The 27,676-nt window shown below is 46.7% G+C and overlaps 1 protein-coding gene across 4 annotated transcripts in view; it reads right to left on the reverse strand.

Moving 5' to 3' along the window:
• The window catches only part of LOC144807578 (uncharacterized), a 436,944-nt gene that overhangs the window by 29,254 nt on the left and 380,014 nt on the right, over positions 1 to 27,676 (reverse strand). For 2 of the 4 annotated variants that reach the window (XM_078673221.1, XM_078673228.1), the window contains one exon: positions 2,490 to 2,544. The exons of the other annotated variants lie outside the window; for them this stretch is intronic. The gene's annotated coding sequence lies outside the window, so the exon portion shown is untranslated. The remainder of the gene's footprint in view (positions 1 to 2,489; positions 2,545 to 27,676) is intronic. 4 annotated transcript variants of the gene reach the window in all.

Consider the following 27,676-nt stretch of genomic DNA (forward strand, 5'->3'; position numbering starts at 1 on the left):
AATAAGTGAGACGGAAACAGAGACAAGAGCAGAAATCATCGGCTACTCTTTTTCTTTTGGTTGCTCCAACCTCTACACCACAGCTTTCCAAACTATGTGGCGCGACCCATATGCAGGTGTGTCGCATCGGCAGAGTCGAGCTGCAGGGGCTCTTAGAAGGGGCGAAGCAACAACAAAGCCCTATTAACATGCACAAGGTCTTAAAGACCTGTGAAGTGCTCGGTTGCGGCTGTGAGCGGTCCCGGGCTGCCACACACGACGGGGCGGGGGGGAGGGAGTGCTGAAGTAGTGTGACCACCGTTTTTGGCGGAGTGTCCCAGCGTCCCGACACTTTTCTCCAAAGTAGAGAAATGTCCGGGTTTTACAACAGCGTCCGGGTAAAACATCCAAATGTCCCGGTTTTAGCATGCTGTTTAGATCACCCCCGCGGGCCTTCCAGCAACAGGCAGAGTGGCGCTGCAGGGGCTCTTATATGAATAACAACAAAGCCTTATTAGCACGTTAAATGGTCTTCATTTGTGGATAGTCCATTTGGCAAAGGGCTCTTCAATGATTGAATACAGTGGGTTATTGGGTCCAGGGGGTTGGCCTGGGGTTTGGGGCAGCCCCGGGATCGCGGTGCATTGGGAAAAAAAGCTGCCAAGAAGCCCTATAGAAGCTTTCACATTTACATCATACTGCACGCTGCGGCTTGTAACCTTACGAAAACAAAAACATAAACAATTCAGTTCAATGGAGAATGCCCGTGTGAGCCTTGGGCATGGAGGAGTGCGGGGGAGGGAGTGAGTAGGGGCGCTGCGCACCTGGGCACCACCAATACAGGAAAATATAAAAAAGATTTAAGAATGAAAGCAAAATTTTTTCCTCTTTGTCACAGACCCTTATGGAACCCACAGAATATGTTGGTCGGGGGAGAGGGATAGAGTGAGACAGAGAGAGAGAGAGTGAGACAGAGAGGGAGGGAGTGAGATAGACAGGGAGGGAGACAGAGAGTGAAACAGAGAGAGTGAGACAGAGGGAGACGGAGGGAGAGACAGAGGGAGACGGAGGGAGAGACAGAGGGAGACGGAGGCAGAGACAGAGGGAGAGGGAGGGAGACATAGAGAGAGAGGGAGGGAGACAGAGAGGAAGGGAGACAGAGAGGGAGGGAGACAGAGAGGGAGGGAGACAGAGAGGGAGGGAGGGATACAGAGAGGGAGGGAGATAGAGAGGGAGGGAGACAGAGAGGGAGTGAGACAGAGGGAGGGAGACGGTCGGCAGGAGAGGGAGTGAGACAGAGAGGGAGTGAGACAGAGAGGGAGTGAGACAGAGACAGAGAGGGAGTGAGACAGAGAGGGAGTGAGACAGAGAGGGAGGGAGACAGTCGGAGGGAGAGGGAGTGAGACAAAGAGGGAGTGAGACAGAGAGGGAGTGAGACAGAGAGGGAGTGAGAGAGAGGGAGTGAGACAGAGGGAGTGAGACAGGGAGGGAGGGATACAGGGAGGGAGGGAGGGAGACAGTCTGAGGGAGAGGGAGTGAGACAGAGGGAGGAAGACAAAGAGGGAGGGAGACAGAGAAGGAGTGAGACAGAGAGGGATTGAGACAGAGAGGGAGGGAGACAGTCGGAGGGAGAGGGAGTGAGGCAGAGAGGGAGTGAGACAGAGAGGGAGTGAGACAGAGAGGGAGTGAGAGAGAGGGAGTGAGAGAGAGGGAGTGAGAGCGAGGGAGTGAGACAGAGAGGGAATGAGACATAGAGGGAGTGAGACAGAGAGGGAGTGAGACAGGGAGGGAGACAGGGAGGGAGGGAGACAGGGAGGGAGGGAGGGAGACAGTCTGAGGGAGAGGGAGTGAGACAGAGTGAGGAAGACAGAGAGGGAGGGAGACAGAGAAGGAGTGAGACAGAGAGGGATTGAGACAGAGAGGGAGGGAGGGAGACCGATGGAGGGAGACAGATCGAGGGAAAGGCCACCTCTGCCACTGATTCCCTCACTAGTACCCTTTAACAGTGTCCCTCAAGTCTCTCTGTGTGGGGTGTGTGTGTGGGGGGGGGGGATGTGTGTGGGGGGTGTGTGTGTGTGTGGGGGTGTGGGTGTGTGTGTGTGTGTGTGTGTGTGGGGGGGTGTGTGTGGGGTGTGGGTGTGTGGGGTTGGTGTTGGGTGTGTGGGGTTGGTGTTGGGTGAGTGGGGTTGTGTGTGTGTGGGGGTTTGTGTGTGGGGGGTGTGTGTGGGGTGGTGTGTCTGTGGGGTGGTGCCTGTGGGGTGGTGTGTGTGGGGTGTGTGTGTGGGGTGGGGTGTGTATGTGTGGGGCCCGAACCCACCATAGGTGGTTCGGGCTCGCTCGCTGCGCTTTCTCGTGTTACTGTGTCCCTGAAAATATTTTCACAAAAGGGTGAGTCACCAACAAGAAAAATTTGGAAAGCTGTGCTCTACACCCTCCGTTCACATTTATGCATAGTTATTATTTATCCCTCACATCTTCCCTTGACTAAACCATAAAGCAAAAACACTTACCTGAGTCTTTTCCTTCTGTCCGAGGGACGGCGGCGGCCAAGGCACACCTAAGGGACTGAAGAATATAACAGAGACAATCAATCATTGTGATTTCCTGTAATACTAATAAAAAGTGCATACCAAGAAATTATTCAATGCAGTGTGCTCCTTATTGACCGACTCTTCTACAAAGGGGAGCTACATACTTTCCATACAGGGAATGGGAGACAGAAACACAGAGACCAACAGACACACACATACGGGAAAGCATAGTAGGAAGACGCTATATACAGTTTTTATATGCTTGCATATGTACATTGTTAGGTCTCGCTATTATATCCCGCAGGGATTAATAGCGAGAGTATATAGTAGGCAAAACAAACTCTTGACCAAGCGCAGATTACGTCCAGTTCATGTGAACCAGTCGTGTGAGACGCGCGTGCATGTCAAACCCATCAGCCTCGCACCGCAATGGAATGCTGCCTCCCAAGCTGCTACCCCCCCTTCAGACTTCAAAGCAATGCGCTCCCGCCCCGCACCCCCACAGCAATGCCAAGAGCTTGTTTGACAAAAGCGAACGGTGCCGCTGGTTTCATTTATGCAGTCTGCATTAGGAAAACTTTGGTCGTGCAATCTATGTCCTAGTTGTGTTTAAAACACAAAACCGCAGTGGTGAGAGACAGTTTCTTTTTCTTGCCTTCTGCTCCCCTGATTGTACTCGTTTTTCTAGCCTCTGCCCCCCTGATTGTGCCCGTTCTCTTGCCTTCTGCTCCCCTGATTGCACTCATTTTTCTTGCCTTCTGCTCCCCTGATTGTGCCCATTCTCTTGCCTTCTGCTCCCCTAATTGTACTCGTTCTCTCGCCTTCAGCTCCCCTGATTGTGCCCATTCTCTTGCCTTCTGCTCCCCTGATTGCACTCGTTTGCTTGCCTTCTGCTCCCCTGATTGTGCCCGTTCTCGTGCCTTCTGCTCCCCAGATTGTACTCGTTTTTCTTGCCTTCTGCTCCCCTGATTGTGCCCGTTCTCTTGCCTTCTGCTCCCCTGATTACACTCGTTCTTCTTGCCTCTGCTCCCCTGATTGCACTCCTTCTTCTTGCCTTCTGCTCCCCTGATTGCACTCGTTTTATTGCCTTCTGCTCCCCTGATTGTGCCCGTTCTCTTGCCTTCTGCTCCCCTGATTGTACTCGTTCTCTTGCCTTCTACTCCCCTGATTGCACTAGTTTTTCTAGCCTTCTGCTCCCCTGATTGTGCCTGTTCTCTTGCCTTCTGCTCCCCTGATTGCACTCGTTTTTCTTGCCTTCTGCTCCCCTGATTGTGCCCGTTCTCTTGTCTTCTGCTCCCCTGATTGCACTCCTTTTTCTTGCCTTCTGCTACCCTGATTGTGCCTGTTCTTTTGCCTACGGCTCCCCTGATTGCACTCGTTTTTCTTGCCTTCTGCTCCCCTGATTGTGCCTGTTCTCTTGCCTTCTGCTCCCCTGATTGCACTCGTTTTTCTTGCCTTCTGCTCCGCTGATAGTGCCCGTTCACCCACACCCTCACACCCCCTCACCCTCACACTCCCACCCCCTCACACCACCACACCCACTCACCCTCACACACACCCTCACCCTCACACACCCCATCACCCTCACACACCCCATCACCCTCACACTCACCCTCACACACCCTCACCACGCTACCGCCCTCACTCTACCGCCCTCACTCTACCACCATCTCGCCCTCACTCTACAACTCTACCGCCCTCAAGCTACTGCCCTCACTCTACCACTCTACCGTCCTCACTCTACCACTCTACCGCCCTCACTCTACCGCCCTCACACCCTCACTCTTCCGCCCTCACTCTACCACTCTACTGCCTTCACTCTACCGCCCTCACTCTACCACTCTACTGCCTTCACTCTACCGCCCTCCCCCTACCACTCTACCGCCCTCACTCTACAGCCCTCACTCTACCACTCTACTGCCTTCACTCTACCGCCCTCCCCCTACCACTCTACCACACTTACTCTACCGCCCTCACTCTACCACTCTACTGCCTTCACTCTACCGCCCTCCCCCTACCACTCTACCGCCCTCACTCTACAGCCCTCACTCTACCACTCTACTACCCTCACTCTACTGCCCTCACTCTACCGCCCTCTCTACCACTCTACCGACCTCAATCTACCACTCTACCACACTCACTCTACCGCCCTCACTCTACCGCCCTCACTCTACTGCCCTCACACTACCGCCCTCACACTACCACTCTACTGCCCTCACTCTACCACTCTACCGCCCTCACTCTACCACCCTCACTCTACCACTCTACTGCCCTCACTCTACCGCCCTCTCTACCACTCTACCGCCCTCACTCTACCGCCCTCACTTTACCACTCTACTGCCCTCACTCCACCACCCTCACTCTACCGCCCTCACTCTACCCCTTTACCGCCCTCACTCTACCACTATACCGCCCTCACTCTACCGCCCTCACTCTACCACTCTAAGTTCGATCAGGTCATGAGAGTCGACCGATGGGAAAAGGAAGTCTCATTCTGGTATTGGACCTTGATGGAGGCGGATTAAAAGATCGAGATTGAAATCTCAAATTTATGTGCAAAGGAGCTTGGGGATGGACATTTGAAGCAAATGTCGCTGGACTCTGCTAAAACCCGCCTTCTTAAACGTAATCATCTGTTTTCCACCCATAGAGTTTATTGGTCCCCAGCGAAGCTATCAAAGGTCACAGGTAATATCTACAACATCCCAAGGTGTATGCTTCCATCAGCAGATGATCTGCATGTTTCTGTTGTGTCCAAAGATTGCTTCTTACTGGACCTCGGTGTGCAACCTCTGTTCATCACCTGAACAAGAATCCAGGGACTGTGAAGCCTGCGCGGCATTCTCCTCCAAGTCGACGATTAGAAACGAGGAAGAAGAAGATGAGGATGAGTTGGGGTCGGAAGCGGACGAGGCTGACGACGAAGAAATCGACGTTCATCAAACCATGAGTGACGACGTCCCTTTACCAAAAAACCGACCCCGTTTGGAGTCGACCCCGCCTTCGAGCCCGGTCAGACAACCAAAAAAAGGTTTGTGTGGAGGGGACAGGCGCTTGTGACCTTCACGATCCTACAACAAAAGTATGAATTAGGTGACTAAAAACGGTTCTGACATTTGCAGGTGGGTCACGCTCTGCAAGGTCACATCTGGGAAGGGGGGGAAGTTGCCTGATGCATCCCCACTGGAGGACCAGCTGCTAACTAATCCCCTGACCGAAAAAACAATCTCAACCACCTACAGGAAGTTGATCTACAATTCTCTGGATCCCTTGGGGATGTTTCAGGCGGCCATTCACCAACTTTTGTTATTTTCAAGAACAAGCTTCCAAAGCTGGAGTTTGTTTTTAAAAAGCAATAACTAATGACCCTCACACCCTTGGATCTTTCTCCCTAATTAATTTACTCCCAGGAAGTGTGATTCATTTAAAAACAAATTCTCATCACGACTGTCAGGTATTCCCTGGTGGTCCTGAATAAGAGAAAACAAGCATTTGCAATGCAATAGGTCTCTTATTATGAAAGTTTGAGATATTGGTCTTGTAAATGACAATTTTTTTATTTATGTGTTGATTTTGAAAATAGCTAAATTAATAGCTTTGTCATTTTCAATGCCAATAGTTATAACTTTCGCACATGTGACGACTATAGCATTTGTAATGCAACATGTTTTGTATTTACGTGACTTAGATGTATTGATATTACAAATAGCAACGTCTTTTAATTTTTAAAAATAATTAATACTTAAATAAAAAAGTGTGGAACTGACTTTTTTAAATACAGATTTTCTCAAACAAAAAAAAAAGCCTTTAATACTGTGGTACTGCCTCTTGGGAATTCCAGTTTTTTTTAAAACTTATTTTTATTGCAACGCTTCACAAGTAGCCCTGGACATGGTCATCATAAACATTTTTCATTCGCCCCATAAGAGCTATACAATAATTTACATCTCAGCGGTCTATGTAAGCAATCACGCTCTTCGCTTTGTGGTGCATAGTTACAATGTGGTGATCTGATAAAGTTCATGCCTAGGAGAAATACATGCAGGGAATTCCAGTTTTTAAGATGTATTTATTCGTCTGTTAACACAATGTGTTTCCAATTTTAGGCTGCTTTTATGGTCACTAACCGAAATCAAGTATTGAAAGAAAAAAAAGAAAGAGTGGGCACAACAGGAGCTAACGGGCAAATGTTACACCCGTAGTTTCTTGGGTTCAACTAGGTGAGTAAGGTAAAATGGTGCCTATCATATCTCAAAGATATTACTTTGCCTGGTGCTAGCAATAGTGTGAAATTTGAAAATCACACCGCATAGCAAGAGTGAAGGTATTGTATAGTTGCATATATATGGAGATTCATACACGTGACGTGGAGCCACGGCCGGCCTTAAGCATAGACGAGCCGGTCCCCTGGGGAGAGGGGGCGCATTCTGAGGGGCGCAGGGAGCTGTGTGCATTAAGCCCGTGTCGCCTTGCTCCAGCGTGGCTAAGTCCTTGTGTGCTCGTTTCTGTCCGATTTCCCCGGGCGTGTTTTTATTTTTTCATAACTACCGTGGGCAGTGTTTCTCACTTCCCCATTACCCCCTCCCTTCACCGCCTCACCCCTGCTGACACCAATAAAACAATCATCGCGGTGAGGCAGCTAGGCAATCGGTGATTTAGGGGTGCTGGGGGAGGCCTGGAGACGTTTGTGTTCAACTGCTCAGCCAGGGACAGACCAGCGAACCTATCGCCTTTGTTTATACAGTACTCCCGATGCCCCTCGGGATATGTTCGCACTAAAACAAGACTGCAAAACATGTCTGTAGAGCTCATTTCTTCTCTTATGGCAAAATCGTACTTTAAAGCCAAGGTTATGAATCATACCTTGCAGGTGCAGCATAAAGGCAACTGACAGCAGAGTATGTGTGTCACTTTATGAAATACAGAAATAAACATGCATCGCTGGGGTGGGGTCTTCACCTCTGATGCCAGCTTGCTCTATTCGGTCACGACACCGCTTTTGTACTTGTGGGATTCCAACTGATATCGACTACATTTTAGGAGTTGTAGTCACCGCTTTCACTAAACCAACATAATTAATACCTCAGGGGCTGCCGGATCTCGCGAGAGCGGGTGCCGCGGGACGGGAGCAGCAGGCTCGGAGCGTCCTGCACAGGCCTCTGCAGCAGGGGACATGGAGCAGCAGCAGGAACCGGAGACCGAGGCCGCGCCCGCGGGGAGCCCGGTGGCAGTGATCTCGGAGGTGGCAGAGAGCACACGCTCTCCCAGGGCCGGGCTGACGCGGATCTGTGACTTGCTGAAGAAAAAAAAACTGAAGTCAGGCACTTTTGCCTGAGACGGGGGCGGGGCCTGCAATCCGGCAGGAGGTCTCGCCCGCCGCCACAGCCGCCGCCGCCGAGGAAGAAGTGGAGCCGGCCGACTGATGGCCTCTCCGCATCCCGGGGCTCCCAGGTGCTGGAGGGAGCCCCGGAAGTGAAGTCCTGCCCCCTGGTACCAGCGCTGCCGTACATGAGACACTGAACACGCCGAAAGAGCCCGGTAAGGGGTGGGGGTGGGGGTCGCGCGTGTGTCTGTGCATGTTCGAATGTGTGTGTGTGCGTGTGTCTGTGTGTGTGCGCGTGGGCTTGCGTGTGTGTTTGCGTGTGTGTATGCAGTGTGTGTGTGCCTGTGTATGCCTGTGTATGTGCGCATGCGTGAGTGTAGAGTGTTTGCGCAAGGGAATGTGGACAGGAGAGGGGCACGGCGCCGTGCGCGCTCACGAGGTCAAAACTGAGCAGATCTGCGCTCGTGCACCCTCTCCTGTCCACATTCCCAAAAACGGGCAGCAATAGTTGTCGAAGCCGACTGCAATCAATGCTTACTCATTGAAGCAGGTCGTGCTTCGACCTAAAAACATCAGACATCCTGATCTAGAAAGGAAGGGCCGTCCGATGTATTTACTGGCAGACCATCGTTAGTTGGACTGGATACTCCACCACGCTTGTGAAGGAGTACCCTGCTCACCAAACTCTAAATCAAGACCTTTATCTTGTCTGTGCTATGCATGTATCTCTAGGTCTGCTTCATTATGTCCATCAGTCTTTGTATTATCTACCTGTTATTGAGGCTTGTGTGTTTAGCACAGGTTTAATCTTATGGTCTGTGTGTGTCGGTTCATTTGAACCCTGTGGTTTAATCTGCACTTGTTGTTTATGCGGTGTTATTTGGTGCCCCTTGTAATTATACAAAATTATGTTACAGGCGACCAGGTGTCACTTGCCTGTGACTTCTGAGGAAGTAATGGTGCACAGTTAACAGCAGCAACATTGCAAAGTGTCAAGAGCCTGATTTAGAGTTCGCTGGCCGGGTTACTCAGACACAAACGTGACGGATATCCTGGTTGCCGCATTACAAGCACCACTGAATATAATATGTGGGAGCCTCATTTCTTTCTTTCGTACTTTCTATGTCCCTTGTTTTTATTATCTTTATTTCACTTTTTATTCTCTCTTATTTCTTTTTCTGTTTCTCTCTATTCCTAGCTTATCTTTCATTCATTTCTTAATTTAAGAAGGCTTAGCTTCCTAAAGCATTTTATTCATTCATTTGCATTTCTTCTTTCCTGTCATGGGGATGACTGCACAGATATCCTTACAAGTAGGATCTTTTGAATTCTGCATGAACCTATTTACTAATGGTCCTAGTTGAAGGTGTCATTAAGAAGTTAAATATATGTTTCTGGTGTGAGGTAGGGTGAATATGTGTGAGAATGTGTGTCAGAGAGAGAGAGTGTGTGTGTGTCTGTGTCTGTCTGTCTATGTCTGAGTGTGTGTGAGTACTTGAGCGTGGGGAGTCGGCTCTCACTATACTATACCAAAAAGAGGTATAGTGTGCAGAGAGTCCAGTGGATCCCCAGAGATTTTACAGAGGCTAAAGTAGATAATACTAATGCTCTTTTGTGGTAGTGTGGGGAAGCAGTTAGACGTATACGAGGGTAGTTTTAAGCATTTGTTGTACACATAGTGGCAATAAATGACACACACTGTTGTACACACAGTGGTAATACATGACACACAATCAATGAATAAATCTGAGACCAATTTATAAAATGACACTTGATTAGATTTATTTTGCGGAACCACAGAATTTCATCTAGAGTAAATAAGTGTTCGAGGCATATGGGCTGCAGATGGTACATTTATGAATTGATCGCCATCTGGTGTTGGGCTCGGATGATTGCACTTATTTTTCTCCTGGAGAAGTCTTTTGTAGTCACGAGACTGATGACTCCTCCCCTGGGTGCTAGTGCGCATGGGCATCGGCTCCATCCTCTGATTGTTTTTTTCCGCCATCTGGTTCGGATGAGGATCGAAGCGCTCCGGATCGACTTCGAGAAAAGAGTTATATTTCGGCACGTATTCCCTTTCCAATTGGACGGTATTGTTATCGGGCGCGAGTTCATTTCCATTTCGACGCGCTTCGACGTCAACAACAAAAATGTCCAACTTTTACGTCGACCAGACCGGGAGGCCTATCTCGACGTAGTCCAGCCCGGAGTCCATGCAAATGACTCCATTCAAAAAATGTCCAACGTGTGGTGCTAAGTTCCCACACAAGGACCTAAACGAGGTGTGCAACCTCTGTTCATCACCTGAACAAGAATCCAGGGACTGTGAAGCCTGCGCGGCATTCTCCTCCAAGTCGACGATTAGAAACGAGGAAGAAGAAGATGAGGATGAGTTGGGGTCGGAAGCGGACGAGGCTGACGACGAAGAAAACGACGTTCATCAAACCATGAGTGACGACGTCCCTTTACCAAAAAACCGACCCCGTTTGGTGTCGACCCCGCCTTCGAGCCCGGTCAGACAACCAAAAAAAGTTTTGTGTGGAGGGGACAGGCGCTTGTGACCTTCACGATCCTACAACAAAAGTATGAATTAGGTGACTAAAAACGGTTCTGACATTTGCAGGTGGGTCACGCTCTGCAAGGTCACATCTGGGAAGGGGGGAAGTTGCCTGATGCATCCCCACTGGAGGACCAGCTGCTAACTAATCCCCTGACCGAAAAAACAATCTCAACCATCTATAGGAAGTTGATCTACAATTCTCTGGATCCCTTGGGGATGTTTCAGGCGGCCATTCACCAACATTTGTTATTTTCAAGAACAAGCTTCCAAAGCTGGAGTTTGTTTTTAAAAAGCAATAACTAATCACCCTCACACCCTTGGAACTTTCTCCTTGATTAATTTACTCCCAGGAAGTGGGATTCATTTAAAAACAAATTCTCATCACGACTGCCAGGTATTCCCTGGTGGTCCTGAATAAGAGAAAAAAACATCAGACAGCCTGATCTAGAAAGGAAGGGCCGTCCGATGTATTTACTGGCAGACCATCGTTAGTTGGACAGGATACTCCACCACGCTTGTGAAGGAGTACCCTGCTCACCAAACTCTAAATCAAGACCTTTATCTTGTCTGTGCTATGCATGTATCTCTCGGTCTGCTTCATTATGTCCATCAGTCTTTGTATTATCTACCTGTTATTGAGGCTTGTGTGTTTAGCACAGGTTTAATCTTACGGTCTGTGTGTGTGTGGGTTTATTTGAACCCTGTGGTTTAATCTGCACTTGTTGTTTATGCTGTGTTATTTGGTGCCCCTTGTAATTATACAAAATTATGTTACAGGCGACCAGGTGTCTCTTGCCTGTGACTTCTGAGGAAGTAATGGTGCACAGTAAACAGCAGCAACATTGCAAAGTGTCAAGAGCCTGATTTAGAGTTCGCTGGCCGGGTTACTCAGACACAAACGTGACGGATATCCTGGTTGCCGCATTACAAGCACCACTGAATATAATATGTGGGAGCCTCATTTCTTTCTTTTGTACTTTCTATGTCCCTTGTTTTTATTATCTTTATTTCACTTTTTATTCTCTCATTTCTTTTTCTGTTTCTCTCTATTCCTGGCTTATCTTTCATTCATTTCTTAATTTAAGGAGGCTTAGCTTCCTAAAGCATTTTATTAATTCATTTGCATTTCTTCTTTCCTGTCATGGGGATGACTGCACAGATATCCTTACAAGTAGGATCTTTTGAATTCTGCATGAACCTATTTACTAATGGTCCTAGTTGAAGGTGTCATTAAGAAGTTAAATATATGTTTCTGGTGTGAGGTAGGGTGAATATGTGTGAGAATGTGTGTCAGAGAGAGAGAGTGTGTGTGTGTCTGTGTCTGTCTGTCTATGTCTGAGTGTGTGTGAGTACTTGAGCGTGGGGAGTCGGCTCTCACTATACTATACCAAAAAGAGGTTTTGTGTGCAGAGAGTCCAGTGGATCCCCAGAGATTTTACAGAGGCTAAAGTAGATAATACTAATGCTCTTTTGTGGTAGTGTGGCGGAGCAGTTAGACGTATACGAGGGTAGTTTTAAGCATTTGTTGTACACATAGTGGCAATAATTGACACACACTGTTGTACACACAGTGGTAATACATGACACACAATCAATGAATAAATCTGTGACCAATTTATAAAATGACACTTGATTAGATTTATTTTGCGGAACCACAGAATTTCATCTAGAGTAAATAAGTGTTCGAGGCATATGGGCTGCAGATGGTACATTTATGAATAGATCGCCATCTGGTGTTGGGCTCGGATGATTGCACTTGTTTTTCTCCTGGAGAAGTCTTTTGTAGTCACGAGACTGATGACTCCTCCCCTGGGTGCTAGTGCGCATGGGCATCGGCTCCATCCTCAGATTGTTTTTTTCTGCCATCGGGTTCGGATGAGGATCGAAGCGCTCCGGATCGACTTTGAGAAAAGAGTTATATTTCGGTGCTTATTCCCTTTCCAATTGGACGGTATTGTTATCGAGCGCGAGTTTATTTCCATTTCGACGCGCTTCGCCGTCAACAACAAAAATTTCCAACTTCTACGTCGACCAGACCGGGAGGCCTATCTCGACGTAGTCCAGCCCGGAGTCCATGGAAAGGACTCCATTCAAAAAATTTCCAACTTGTGGTGCTAAGTTCCCACACAAGGACCTACACGAGGTGTGCAACCTCTGTTTATCACCTGAACAAGAATCTAGGGACTGTGAAGCCTGCGCGGCATTCTCCTCCAAGTCGACGATTAGAAACCGTCGAGCCCGAAGACACGAGGCGTCGAGAATGCAGTCAGATGCAATCCCGGAGTTGTTCGAGGCCCAACACCCAGAAGAGGAAGAAGATGATGAGGACGAGTCGGGGTCGGAAGCGGACGAAGAAATCGACGTTCATCAAACCATGAGTGACGACGTCCCTTTACCAAAAAACCGACCCCGTTTGATGTTGACCCCGCCTTCGAGCCCGGTCAGACAACCGAAAAAAGTTTCCGACGCCCCGCCATTAGGCTCTGCAAAGAAACCGAAACCGAAACACTCGGCCTCCCATCATGTCGGATCCGAGAAACGGTCGGCATCGACATCGACACCGAAACTCCATAACAAGGAAAGCTCGCAGTCGAAACATTCCATGTCGAAATTGAAACAAGCTTTGACGTCGAAGACTTCCTCGACACCGAAAAAATCGGATTCGAACAAACTCTCGGTGCCGAAAACATATAACACTGACAGTCAAAAGCAAAAGCACCTTTCGGAACCAAAAACTTCGGTACCGACACAGAAGCATCAGACAGATCCAAAACAAAAGACTTTGTTTATTGATCCACAAACTGGCAAGGTGGTGACAAAACTACCTAAAAAGAGGAAGAATGAACAGTTGGACGACAAAGCTCCTCCTCCTAAGAAGAGAACAATGGGGACAAATACAACTCCTCCCCTTTCTCCACAACCTAGAGACACACCCTCTTCTCCTCTTCCTCACACTCTGCCAGCTATTCCTCCACCTTCTACACCACGCCCATCTACACCTCAAACAGATGTAGAAAGTGACACAGGGGAGGGGGAACTTCCTAGGGATGATAACGACACTATCCCAGAAGATACAGATCCATGGGAAGATTATAATGCAGGGTCAGATAATGATAATGACCCTGAACTGTATCCCTCAAAACCTTCACCACCTGATGATAATACAGGTTTTGCACAGTTAATTAATAGGGCAGCAAAATACCACAAGGTAGACTTACATGCAGAACCTCAGATAGAGGATTTCCTTTTAGAAACACTACCTGCTGCACAAAGAACCTCAGGGACCCTACCAATGCTTAAGGGTCTCCTTAATCACACATCAGACATATTTAAAGACCCAGTGAGGGCTAGGGTATTAAACCCAAGAATTGATAAAAAATATAAGGCAGCCCTAAAGGATCCAATATTTATTAAGGGACAAATACCCCTGGACTCGCTAGTAGTCACAAACGCTCGTAAGAGAGCAAATTCATTAACTACGGGAGAAGCTCCTCCTCCTGACAGGGAGTCCAAGTTAATAGATGCCTCTGGCAAAAGAGTAGAATCCCAAGCAGCAAACAGCTGGCGCATAGCTAATACGCAAGCGCTACTTGCACGTTATGATAGAGCTCATTATGATGAGTTAGAAAAACTCATTACACATCTCCCTAAGGAACATCAAAAAAGGGCAGATCAGCTCATACAAGAAGGGAAGATAATAACTAACACTTCCATTAAGTGCGCCTTAGACACAGCAGACACTGCTGCAAGATCCATAAACACCAGTATCATGTTAAGAAGACATGCATGGCTCAGAGTCTCAGGATTCAAACAAGAGGTACAAACCTCCTTGTTAAACCAGCCTTTTGATGGGAAAACACTTTTCGGCTCAGGCACAGATGAGGCCTTAGAAAAGATGAAAAAAGACACAGAAACGGCTAAATCAATGGGAGCATTGCAACAGCCAGCTCAAAGGGGTTCCTTTCGTAGGTCCACATATAGAGGTGGATCAAAGAATACAGGCACAAGCCAGCAATCAACCTCTTTTACACCAACATCACCCAGAGGTAATTCTAGAGGCAGTTACAGAGGTAACAACAACAAGGGTAGAGGTCGCGGAAATAACAACAACTGCAATTCTCCAACCCCAAAACAGTGACTTCATAAAGCTCCCTCCAGACCATGTAACATCGGTCGGGGGACGTCTATCACAGTTCCTACCTGTCTGGGAAAACATCACATCAGACAGGTGGGTGAGACAAATTATCCAACATGGTTATTGCCTAGAACTGACAGCTACCCCACCAAACATCCCCCCCAAACAGCGTCCAATGAGTCAAGATCATCTAACATTGTTAAAACAGGAAGTACTATCACTACTACAAAAGCATGCCATAGAGAAGGTTCCACAACATCAACAGGGAACAGGAGTATACTCTCTATACTTTCTGATTCCCAAAAAAGACGGGTCCCTAAGGCCAATACTAGACCTCAGACCTCTCAATGCATACATAAATTCGGAACATTTCCACATGGTCACGCTCCAACAAGTACTTCCTTTACTGAAGAAAGGGGACTTTCTTTCTACACTGGATCTAAAAGACGCTTACTTTCATATACCAATTCACAAAGCCCACAGGAAATACCTCAGGTCTGTTGTAGAAGGACAACATTATCAGTTCAAAGTCCTTCCTTTTGGGGTTACAACAGCGCCAAGGGTGTTCACAAAATGCCTAGCAGTGGTTGCAGCACACCTAAGGAGACAGCAAATACATGTCTTCCCTTACTTGGACGACTGGTTAATAAAGGCCAAGTCACAAAAAGAATGTCTTCAAAACACACAGAAGACAATTCAGTTGCTGCACCAGCTAGGGTTTACGATGAACTACACAAAATCCCACCTGCAACCAAACAAGGTTCAACAATATCTAGGGGCTACTATAGACACAGAAAAAGCCAGAGTATACCCCAATCCAGTCAGGATTCAAACAATGCTCACATTGATTCAAAGATTTCAACCACAACACTCACTAACAGCTCGAGTGTTCATGCAGCTATTAGGAATGATGTCATCCTGCATACTGCTAATACCATATACCAGACTACACATGCGTCCGCTTCAAGAATGTCTAGCAACACAGTGGAATCAGGCTCAAGGTCAGATTACAGATCTGGTGTTGGTAGACGACCGCACACATCGCTCTCTGAAGTGGTGGAACACAACAAACATTTCCAAGGGGCGGTCGTTCCTAGAACCAATTCCACAAGTGGTGCTAACAGCGGATGCATCGCTCACCGGATGGGGAGCGCATATGGACAAATATACAGTGTAGGGAAGATGGAGTGTACAGCAAAAAAGACTGCACATCAATCATCTAGAACTACTAGCAGTGTTTCTAGCATTTAAAGCTTTTCAAATGCAGATTCTCAACAAAGCAGTCCTGATCAGAACAGACAACACGACAGCAATGTATTATATTCAAAAACAGGGGGGGACCCACTCCCTACAACTATCCAGACTAACGCAGGAAATTTGGAGATGGGCCATTCCTCAAAACATCTATCTGTTAGCCGAACACCTACCAGGAGTTCAAAATCAGATAGCAGATATCTTAAGCAGAGAGTCAGAACAAATACACAAATGAGAACTGCACGATCAAATACTGCAGTCATTCTTCCAAAGATGGGGACAATCTGAAGGACTGGACTTTTATCAGTACCAGCGGTGCCAGGGAACAACACCTATAACCTTCATGGGATACCTGTTTCGGCGCACAAACTACAGAGACACGGGACACTTCCTTCGGCGTCAAAGATTCAAGGTTTATTACTGCAGGGAACACAGAAGTCACGACAAGTACAAAACGTGCAACTTGGGGAGACTGCTTCAAATTGGTTTTGTGGATCGCTCCTTTTATACAGATTTTACCCATAGGACATCATGATACACAAAGTTTACAACCCGGTTCCCATAATTATCCCTCAGAGGGGTCGCTTTGGTCACTTTGATACACATAAGGTCCGGAACATAAGTGCGGAAACATTTGGCGATTCCCAACTGTAAAAACCCATCTTCCCAACATTAGTGAATTCCAATCGGCAGTAAAACAGATCGAAATAGGAACTAAAACAGGTGAAGAGGAAGATGGAAACAGTGAGAGAGTCGAAAAGGGTGTAAAGGGGAGGTATCGGGAAACACGAGATACAGGCATCAAAGGGACGTGCCTAATGAGATGCACGGCTGAGACAATAAACTGGCACGGCAAGATGAGCCTCGAGCGGGGCCATCTGCCTTACAGTATCATCCCCCTCATCATAAAGACACTTACAAAGAACATGTGTCTTCCGCAAATATCGTGGGAGTCCCAGGGTCGCGAAGCGGACAGTGTCCGTTCGCTGGCTACTTGAGGGCAAGAGACAAAATGGATGCCATATCTAAGATGGAACCCGTGGGTACAGATGGAAAACTCACATATCAAATGAACGGTTTAAGTTAGCACAGCGAAACTGCGCACACTTACTAAACTCGTCATTTACGGTTCTTAGATACCAGACTCGACCATATTCGTGCGAGTCGAAAACATCACCTAAAATTGTCACGGAACCTCAGACGCTCCTTTTGCCCTCATGTAGGCAAGCACTAATCGGAATCATATTCGATATTCATCAGACCCTCGAGATGTTGTTGTAGCATAGCTCTGTCCAATCGAGACCCTTCGGTAACAGGTGGCTGTCTCATACACGTTGTAGCACAGAGGCCACATAAGGCAGGACCGCACTGCACACAAAGGCAACACGTGAACAGGAACACTACAACGACTCCAATGATCGTCAGAATTTTCCAACCCCAAGTCGACATCAGGCCCCAAAACCATCCAAGTAGCGTCCAATCCCCTACATCCACGTGTATGGATTCGGAGATCTTATGCAACCTCGAGATGGCTTGATAGACAGTCGGAGCGTTATCAGGAATGAAAATACAGCAAGATGAATGGATCACCTTACAAACCCCACCTCGATCTGCCAAGATCACATCTAAAACCATACGGTTTTGTAACGTCATAAGTCTATCCGCCTGAAGTTCTGTGGTGATATTACCAAGGGCACTGGCAGTAATATTAGCTGTCGATTCTACCACTCGAGTCAACTGTCTCAGGTTTCTACTATTAACCATAGGTCCCCAAAACGGAAGGAAACCTTTGAAAAAGTCTCCTGCCTCTTGACCGGCAGTATCCTCTTCGCTAATTACGCCTCTCACAACTCTAGTCTTGTGATAATCTGCATCTACAGTGAACGTCGGAGGCAACAAGTTGGCAATAAAGCATGCGCCTATAAAGTCAGAGGGCAACCATGCATATGCACGATCATGGCAAATAAAGTAGGTACCCTTGGCAGCCAGGAACACAGGGGAGGAGACCATTGGCAGAATGTAATTTTCAGTGCAAGCACTCTCTCCAAGTCGGGCTTTCGATCTACGGCCACGACCTATTAGACAAAAATTACCAATGTGGGGTACGACCCATATCGGAGGCGAGCTTTTAAGCTGTTTTTCATTAGTGAACACACTATATTCGCCTCTACTTAGGACCCTATAGGCTTGTACCTCTTCTTCAGGGATAAGCGAAGGATCATAGATATCGCTATCTAAATCCTCTATTGCTATCGACAAAGATTTTTGGTACGAAGTAGGACCAGAGTAAGGGGAACGTGGTTCTCGAATGGGGTGGAAACCCAGTGCGCTTCGAAACATTGTTTGAAATGCTCGAGCAGACCCTTGGGAGCTATACGGTAACACCAGATATGGAATTCCCTTATCCGTAGTATGTGGCATCAACCCACACACCCAACAATTAGTAGTGTTAACCACTAACTGGTGCTGATGTAGGAGTTGAATAAAGGAATTGTTGCGGAATTCTGCACGTCTAGCCTGCTCGTGTTCAGGTAGGATGTGAAAAGAATGAGGAAAGTCAGTGGAGATGAATTTAAGGTCAGGGGTAGGAGTAGGTATGATAGAAGACAAGAAGTGAAACATTGTGTAATACACTGCGCCTACTAAAAATGCAGAAATAGTCATACACAGTACAAATATTTGGAATATAAAGCATTTGTTACGACTGAGTTGCTGCAGCTTGAATCTTCTTGCTTGAGCTCTTTCCAAATCCATCAGCTTCGAAAATGCCATTCCCTATGACCGTCCGCAACGTTTCTTGACGCACTTCGTTCTGTGTAGCAATAGTCAATTCCTAGGAGTTCCCAGGAATCAACGGTCTTTAACCTAGCGTCAAGACCTACTAACCAGAAGGAAGTACACGCGCGGCCCTACGGCCTTTATTTCACAAATATATATATATATATAAAAAATTGTCTCTCAGCTGTGGAAACAAAAAGTGTAAGGAACGAAGCTCAATGAATATATACAAAATAATTACAATGGTGTGAGTGTTCAAACTGATCATGGAAAACGGGATAATGCACTTGTCAAGGGACAGAACGGGGTTTTTTATTAGTCTTTAGTGCTGGATCTTAAAAAATATCGGGTTTTCCCAGGACGTGTCTGTTCGTTAAACAAAAGATCCGTTGAAGGGACAACGCCCTGTTGATCAGCTGAATGCTCTGGTCTTGAGTTTTCTGATGACAAGTGTTCAATAATGCCTCTTTGCTGCACTGAGGATTCTCCGACAGGTTGTGCGTCGCTGAAAGGTACAAATGCCGGCAATCCTTCGGTTTCAGTTGATGCAATGCCTTTCCTCACCCACGAGTCTGCTGGCAACGGAATGGGGACTTTCTTGGTGTGGGTGGCATGCACCCAATTTCTGCGCCCCTCAAGACGAACTGCAGTTCTCGTGGCAAGGAGGACTTGGTAGGGTCCAGTGAATCTAGGGTCCAAATTGTTCTTGCGTGAGAAGTTGCGCGTCACCACCCAATCTCCGGGCTGGAGTTGGTGGCCTGGACCCTCCGTCTGTGTTGGCAATGCTTCGTGAACCTGTTGGTGAATTAACCTCAGTTTAGCAGTCAAGTCATGAAGATAATCGATTAACATTGGATACTCAAGTTCACAAAAGACACCTGGTCTAGGGACCCCCCAAACATTAGCAGGACGACCGAACACTACTTCATAGGGACTGAGCCCTACTCGGGAGTGTACAGTTGCCCTTGTTGACAGTAATGCTAAAGGTAAAGCGTCAGGCCACGAAAGACCTGTCGTAGCCTGAATCTTTGCTAGCTTAAGTTTAAGGGTGCCATTATACCCTTCCACCAATCCTGCTGATTGTGGATGGTTTGCACTATGAAATTTTTGAACAATCCCTAATCCGCGACACACACTCTTCATCACGCTCCCAACAAACTCACTTCCGTTGTCTGACCACACAACCCGAGGCATTCCGTAACGGGAAAAATATTCTTTGAGTAAAATTTTTGCTGTGGATAAAGCCGTATTATCCTTAAGGGGGTAGGCCTCAATCCATCGGGAGAATGCGCACACCACAACCAATACATACTTCAAGTTATTACATCTCTCCATGTGGATAAAGTCTAACTGGATAACTTCGAAAGGGTAGGCAGGAGGGGCAAAATGGCCAGGTGGAGTGGGAGTGCCCTTACCAGGATTGTGCATCAAACACACCATACAATTCTTAACCAAACGTTCAGCACATTTCGTAATACCATCATTCTTCCACACAGGAAACAGCAATTTACAGATACCTTTCGCGCTAATATGTGCTAACCCGTGTGCCATAGTCACAACAGCCAGCACATACGCATCAGGCAACATCCATCTTTTCTGTTCCGATAAGTCAATCCAACAACCATTCACATCCAACTTCCCCGTACTTTCTTTCCACTTGGTCTTTTCAGTCTCGGTGGCCTCATTCTGAATGGCTTTCACACTCTCAATAGTGTTTTCACACATACTTGATTCTGCAGGCCACCTAACCGAACTCGTCACATACATTCGGGTGCTAAGGTTCCGGGCAGTCTCCTTAGCAGTCTCATCCGCAAATGCATTACCACGACCAACATCATCCGTCACCTTACGATGCGCACTACATTTAACAATCGCCACTTGCTTAGGCAACGTAAGTGTATCCAGAAGATCATTCACAAGCTGGCCATGCTGAATCTTCGTACCATGTGACGTAAGGAATCCTCTCTCTTTCCACAGTCGTCCAAAACTATGTGCCACACCAAATGCATACTGGCTATCTGTAAACACATTCACTCGTTTATCTTTAGACAATACACACGCTCTCGTTAGAGCAATTAGCTCAGCAGCCTGAGCCGAATTTTGACTCAACCTTGCGCTCTCCACAATCGTTCTCAATGTAACTATAGCATACGCAGTCGTCACATCACCGTTCGGCAACTTGAAACAAGAACCATCCACATACAGAGTACCATCGGGATCTGTCAATGGAGTATCCTTTAGGTCAATGCGACCCTTGGTTTCCTCCTCAGTTCTGAGGTAGCAGTCATGTACTGCTTCACTGCTTGATTCTGTGTCGATCGGCAGCAATGTTGCTGGATTCAACACATTACATCGTTTTATCCGTATATGACTGGCCAGCAACGTCAACTCATACCCAGACAATCTTGCGCTCGTCAGATGTTGAGTTTTCGTTCGGTTCAATAGAGTGTCGACTGCATGCGGAACCATAACCGTGAGCATATTATCCATGACTAGACCTGCAGACTGTCGAATGGACGCCGCAGCTGCCGCTGTTGCCCTTAAACAACTTGGCAAGGCTCTTGCTACTGGGTCTAAAGTCGAAGAAAAGTAGGCACATGGGCGTTGCTTACCACCAAAAGATTGTGTCAAAACACTCAACGCGCAACCATCCCTCTCGTGAACGTATAGTGTAAACGGCTTACTGTAATCAGGGGTACCCAACACAGGAGCCGAACACAGCGCATCACGTAATTCAGAAAAACTTTTCTGACATTCTTCAGACCAAGGTACTGGGGATGAAACATCTTTGCACGTAAGGGCTATCAATGGTTTCGCCAATAATGAAAAATTTGGAATCCATTGTCTGCAGTAGGACGTAATACCTAAAAAGGCACGAACATCTCTCTGGGTTTTTGGCACAGTCATTCGGGAAATTGCTGCAATTCTCTCTGGGGTCAACCTTCTCCCTTCTTTTGACAATAAGTGACCTAAATAGGTAACTTCTTGGCAACAATACTGTAGCTTCGAAGGTGATACCTTGTGGTGCAAGTCATGTAGATAGTGCAATAATGATACTGTAGCCGTCTTGCAAATAGCTTCTGTGTCAGCTGCCACTAAAAGATCGTCAACGTATTGAATTAAAGCTGCACCTTTAGGCAATACAAAGTCATCAAGCTGACCTTTAAGTGCTTGGCTGTAGATTGATGGACTCTCACAGTAACCCTGTGGAGCGCGTTTCAGTCTAAAACTGCGTCCTCCTAATGAGAATCCGAACAGGTCTCTGCTTTCCTCTGCAATCGGAATGCTAAAGAAAGCATTCTTTAAATCGATCACTGTGAACCAGGAGGCAGATGCCGGAATCATTGTTAGTAAAGCCGTAATGTCGGGAACCACAGGAAACTGCGGAACCACTATTTTGTTTACCTCTCTCAAATCTATAACAAAACGATACACAGGAGGTTTATTTGGGTCAGTTCGTTTCAAAATTGGCAATACAGGGCTATTGCACACGTTTCCACGAGTTTCTTCAACAACACCTTTTCCTATGAGATCATAAACGATTTTTAACAGTGCTCGTTCGCCTTCAAGAGAAATACGATATTGAGGTAAACGCGGTAATCGCGCATTCGGTTTCAATTGAATCACATAGGGTGGGATGTCTAACAGGCCCACATCATTGGGACCTGTGGCCCATAAGGACGCAGGGAGGGAATTCAATTCCGGTGGGAATTTATCAACCGATAAATACATGGGAGAGATCACTCTCCTTCCCAATGTAAGCTCCACTCCTTCAGGGGAACAATACAATGTTGCATATAATCGTTTCAACAAATCCAGGCCCAAAAGATTTTCGCCACAACCTGTAGATAGAATCAGTGGAGCCGTTAGCTCACGAGATCCAATCATAAGAGGCAAAGGGTTAGAGACTGGGTTACTAACAGGGGCGCCAGAGAATCCGACGGAAACATTCGTTAAGCCAGACAAAGGTGCGCCAGGGAGTTTTGAATGCATGATGGAACTTTTCGTTGCACCAGTGTCTAACAGAAAAGGCTCAACTACACCTGATGTAGTCACTGCAACGTAAGGCCCACTCTGATCGACCGGAACTGACACTACTCCCTCTCTTTGTCGTTGGCTGTCCTAATAGTGGTCATTTGCAACAGTGTCATGCTCTACATAATAATCATCCACATTATACTGTGCAGACCGAACTGACCCTGTATTTCGCTGGTCAAAATAATTATTTGCATCCGATTGATTTTGATGACGATCAATCTGATTGTGGAATGTACCACGACCTCTACCACGTGGTGCCTGTTGAGGACCACTGCCACGATTTCCTCGAGCTGACACACCATTTAAACGGTCTTTTAAAGCAAGACACTCATATTTTAGGTGTCCTTCTTTCCTACAATATGCGCACTGATTATATCCAAGTGTAGATCTGGGATCAAAGTTGTCAGAACGCTGCTGCATCCTATCAGTCTGTGCTCGGGGTCGATACTGTTGTTGTGCATCATTTTGGTTCGATCGTGGAGGGTATGCTTGCTGCAACAAAACTTTCGTTTTGAGTTCTTTCGTTTTCTTTTCTACACGATCACTTTCTTCCTTTTCCCTATTCTCATAATACTGAGCCGTTGCCAATATTTGCGCAGGGGTTGAGACTGCCCACGCACTTTCTGAATTCTTTAATTTGTTGCAGAGCTCAGGCAGCAAATTTGACACAAATTTGTCAACGAATAACCGCTGACCTCCCTCAGCGCCCATGTCCTGGCCGCTGTGATCGATAAACGCTTCCTCAAACCTTGTAAAGAAATCCGAGACACTCTCGTCTTTCTTTTGTTTACAAGCTGATAACTTATCCCAGTTCACCTTCATTGCGGGCATGAGAGTTTTCATGAGCGTAATGATTCTCTGAGGCAAATCCAAGATCAACTGTTCAGGTTTAGCCCCACCAACTTGTAATGCATCAGCTGCTAGCAGTGCAATCCAATCACCCCCTAATTCAACTGCGTGATTAGCTTGACGAATTTTAGCCCAAACTGGTTGCGGTACAACATTGCCAAACAACATGTCGATGTCGGCAATATTCATAATAGAAGCTTCCACCAGTTGTGATAACTCCTTATAATAACCAGCCGGATTTTTACGCGGATCGGGTAAGGATTGCTTCACCTGCAAAACTTCCGATCGTTTCCATGGAAGATGTATCCACACCCTTTGGAAATGTGGTAAAACCGGAGGGTTTGCACCGGGGTCACCAGGGACCCATAGCGGCGGAACCTCTCTCATAGGATACTGACCAGGAACCGTTTTCCAGTTCTCAGTGGTATCATCTAATGACGCTCGAGAACGTGCTGTGGGTCTGAATGCTAATAAGCGTTCCACGGCACGTCGTACATCGTCTCCTATAATCATACCATTCGAAAAGTGACTCTGGAGTTCAATTATGTCGGACGGTACATCATCTACATCATTATTGTACCATTCTTCTCTCAAAAAGTTACACATTTCCTCAAATACGAATCTCTGCGTAGGCTCATTAAACTGAGAAAACGTATCAAATACTACACGTGGGGTGTAATTGGCAGGATGTCTTATCCACCTATGTGCCATTGTTACTAACGTCTCTTTCTCCCTACCACTAGGGATCTGACTCCGTCTCTGAGGAGTATCAGATGAATCCGACGAAAATAACGGACCAGGAAGAGGTGAATAAAGGGTAGCAACAGAATTAGGAACACGCTTACGAACAGAAGGAGAATGAAAAACAGGAGCAACAACACGAGAGGTAAAAGAAGGCATAGTAGAAACAGACAAGATAGTCGGAGTAGCAGAAACAACAGTCTGCAAAGGTACAGGTACAGGAGCAGTAGGAACGAGGACAGGTGATGGAACAAACGTAGGGTTAACAGCGGGCTGACCCGCAGCCGCCGGAGCAACAAGAGGAACAACAGGAGGTATTACAGGAGGAACTACAGGAGCAGTAGCACCCTGTACATAAGGAGGTGGTGATTTCATCAAGTATGATAGCAAGCAATCCTCCTTCATATCTTCTTCTTTCTTTTCTAGATTATTCGGTAAAGCTGGGTAACATTTATCTATTCTCATATGATGTAATCTAGTAGCTATTTCCATATCTTTTTCTTCTTTGTTTTGTCTACATTCTTTTATAGCTTGCATTATCGGAACAAATTCTTGCTTTTTATCCTTTTTAAGTTGTTTGATTTCTTTCTGTTTGGCCTCTTTACGCCATATCCGAAAGGAATCAAACATAGCTGGCCTAGCTTTCTTTAAAAATAATTTAGCCTCAAGATTATCTAAAATCGAAAGTTCAAAAGTTCCATGTGGTGGCCATCTAAGGTCACCATCTTTCTTTGTGTAGCGGATCCAGTAATCATTATAGATTATGGGACCCACACCATGTCGACTATATAGATCATGAATAGGAGTTCCAACTGGAGGTATCGGACATGAGTCCTCCAACCGGGAATCCATTGCGCAACATTTGAAAATACGAAACAAATCACTATGGCTAGGCATCGTGCACACTAACCTAGTATCAAACTTCAAGGATTACCGAAGCAATAAAACCTCGTGTAAGTCAAAACCCTCGGTTTTTGGCAATTGCAACTGTCAAATAATACTAAGAACCAATACTAAGAACCACAAATGCAATGGAACCATGCAATACAACAAAGCCGTAAGGCTATTACAAAGCTCGGAGAGCTATTACCACAAAGCCTGAGGAGGCTATTACAAAGCTCAATGAGCTATTACAACAAAAACCTTAAAGGTTAACACCAAAGCTTTCAAAAAGCTAAAAACAATCACTAAGGACTGGGAGCGACCCACAAATACTTAACTCAGAACTTCAATGGCGTCACCAGGAAGGCCCGTCTATCGTCTCGCTTTGTACAAAGGTCTACGCCGGGCGTCGAAGACAGGTCGACAGTCAGGGCATCGGTCCGTCGCAGCCGTCAGGAGGCGGGAATCTTCGCAGGGAAAAACTTCGGGCCACTTATTTCGACAACAGGATCGATGAAGCGGGGTGCACCTTCCCTCGGAGATTTCACACGAAGTTCCTCACGAACATCAGGCTTTGGACCGGACCGGTACCGCTGAAGTCGCCCCACGTTGGGCGCCAACTGAAGGACTGGACTTTTATCAGTACCAGCGGTGCCAGGGAACAACACCTATAACCTTCATGGGATACCTGTTTCGGCGCACAAACTACAGAGACACGGGACACTTCCTTCGGCGTCAAAGATTCAAGGTTTATTACTGCAGGGAACACAGAAGTCACGACAAGTACAAAACGTGCAACTTGGGGAGACTGCTTCAAATTGGTTTTGTGGATCGCTCCTTTTATACAGATTTTACCCATAGGACATCATGATACACAAAGTTTACAACCCGGTTCCCATAATTATCCCTCAGAGGGGTCGCTTTGGTCACTTTGATACACATAAGGTCCGGAACATAAGTGCGGAAACATTTGGCGATTCCCAACTGTAAAAACCCATCTTCCCAACATTAGTGAATTCCAATCGGCAGTAAAACAGATCGAAATAGGAACTAAAACAGGTGAAGAGGAAGATGGAAACAGTGAGAGAGTCGAAAAGGGTGTAAAGGGGAGGTATCGGGAAACACGAGATACAGGCATCAAAGGGACGTGCCTAATGAGATGCACGGCTGAGACAATAAACTGGCACGGCAAGATGAGCCTCGAGCGGGGCCATCTGCCTTACAGTATCATCCCCCTCATCATAAAGACACTTACAAAGAACATGTGTCTTCCGCAAATATCGTGGGAGTCCCAGGGTCGCGAAGCGGACAGTGTCCGTTCGCTGGCTACTTGAGGGCAAGAGACAAAATGGATGCCATATCTAAGATGGAACCCGTGGGTACAGATGGAAAACTCACATATCAAATGAACGGTTTAAGTTAGCACAGCGAAACTGCGCACACTTACTAAACTCGTCATTTACGGTTCTTAGATACCAGACTCGACCATATTCGTGCGAGTCGAAAACATCACCTAAAATTGTCACGGAACCTCAAATCAGAGATAGATCTCTTTGCCACTCATCAGAACGCAAAATGCCAAAGCTTCGCATCCAGGTACCCACACCACCTGTCGCAGGGCAATGCATTATGGATAAATTGGTCCAACAAATTTGCACACGCTTTTCCCCCTCTCCCACTAATTCCAATAGTGGTTCGAAAACTGCAACAACATTCAATGACCATGATACTAGTAGCACCCACGTGGGCACGACAGCCGTGGTTCACCACGCTCCTGCAACTCTCACAGGTGCCACATCAAAAATTAAGAATCTTACCCATGCACCTTACACAGAACCATGGAGAAATAATGCACCCAGATCCCAAACAACTGAACCTAGCAATCTGGCTCCTGAGGTCTTAGAATTTGGATACTTAGATTTACCTCCAAACTGTATGGAAATCATTAATCAAGCAAGACGTCCCACCACCGGAGCATGCTATGCAGCAAAGTGGAAAAGGTTTGCTGTATACTGTAACAGTAACAACATCAACCCTCTGGACGCATCCACAAAAATATTACTTGCTACTTACTACACTTACAGCAATGTAACCTTGCTTACACCTCCATTAGAGTACATCTTGCAGCTATAGCAGCGTACCTGCAAAACAGGCAACATCTATCCCTGTTTAGAGTGCCAGCAATTAAAGCCTTCATGGAAGGCCTCAAAAGAGTCATTCCACCAAGACTGCCACCTTCCCCAGTCTGGAATCTCAACATAGTACTCACCAGACTAATGGGACCACCCTTTGAACCTATGCATATGTGTGAAATACAATTCCTTACATGGAAAGTAGCCTTCCTTATAGCCATTACCTCCCTCAGGAGAGTGAGTGAATTACAGGCATTGACAATACAAGAACCATTCCTACAGTTACACCAAAATAAAGTGGTTCTTAGAACAAACCCAAAATTCTTGCCTAAAGTAATTTCAGCATTCCACATCAATCAACCAGTGGAACTACCAGTCTTTTTTCCAAAACCACAGACGGTTGCAGAGAGGGCCCTACATACATTAGATGTCAAAAGGGCAATATTGTATTACAAAGAAAGAACACAAACT

The sequence above is a fragment of the Lissotriton helveticus genome, chromosome 1_2, assembly GCF_964261635.1.
Source record: "Lissotriton helveticus chromosome 1_2, aLisHel1.1, whole genome shotgun sequence".
Lineage (NCBI taxonomy): Eukaryota > Metazoa > Chordata > Amphibia > Caudata > Salamandridae > Lissotriton > Lissotriton helveticus.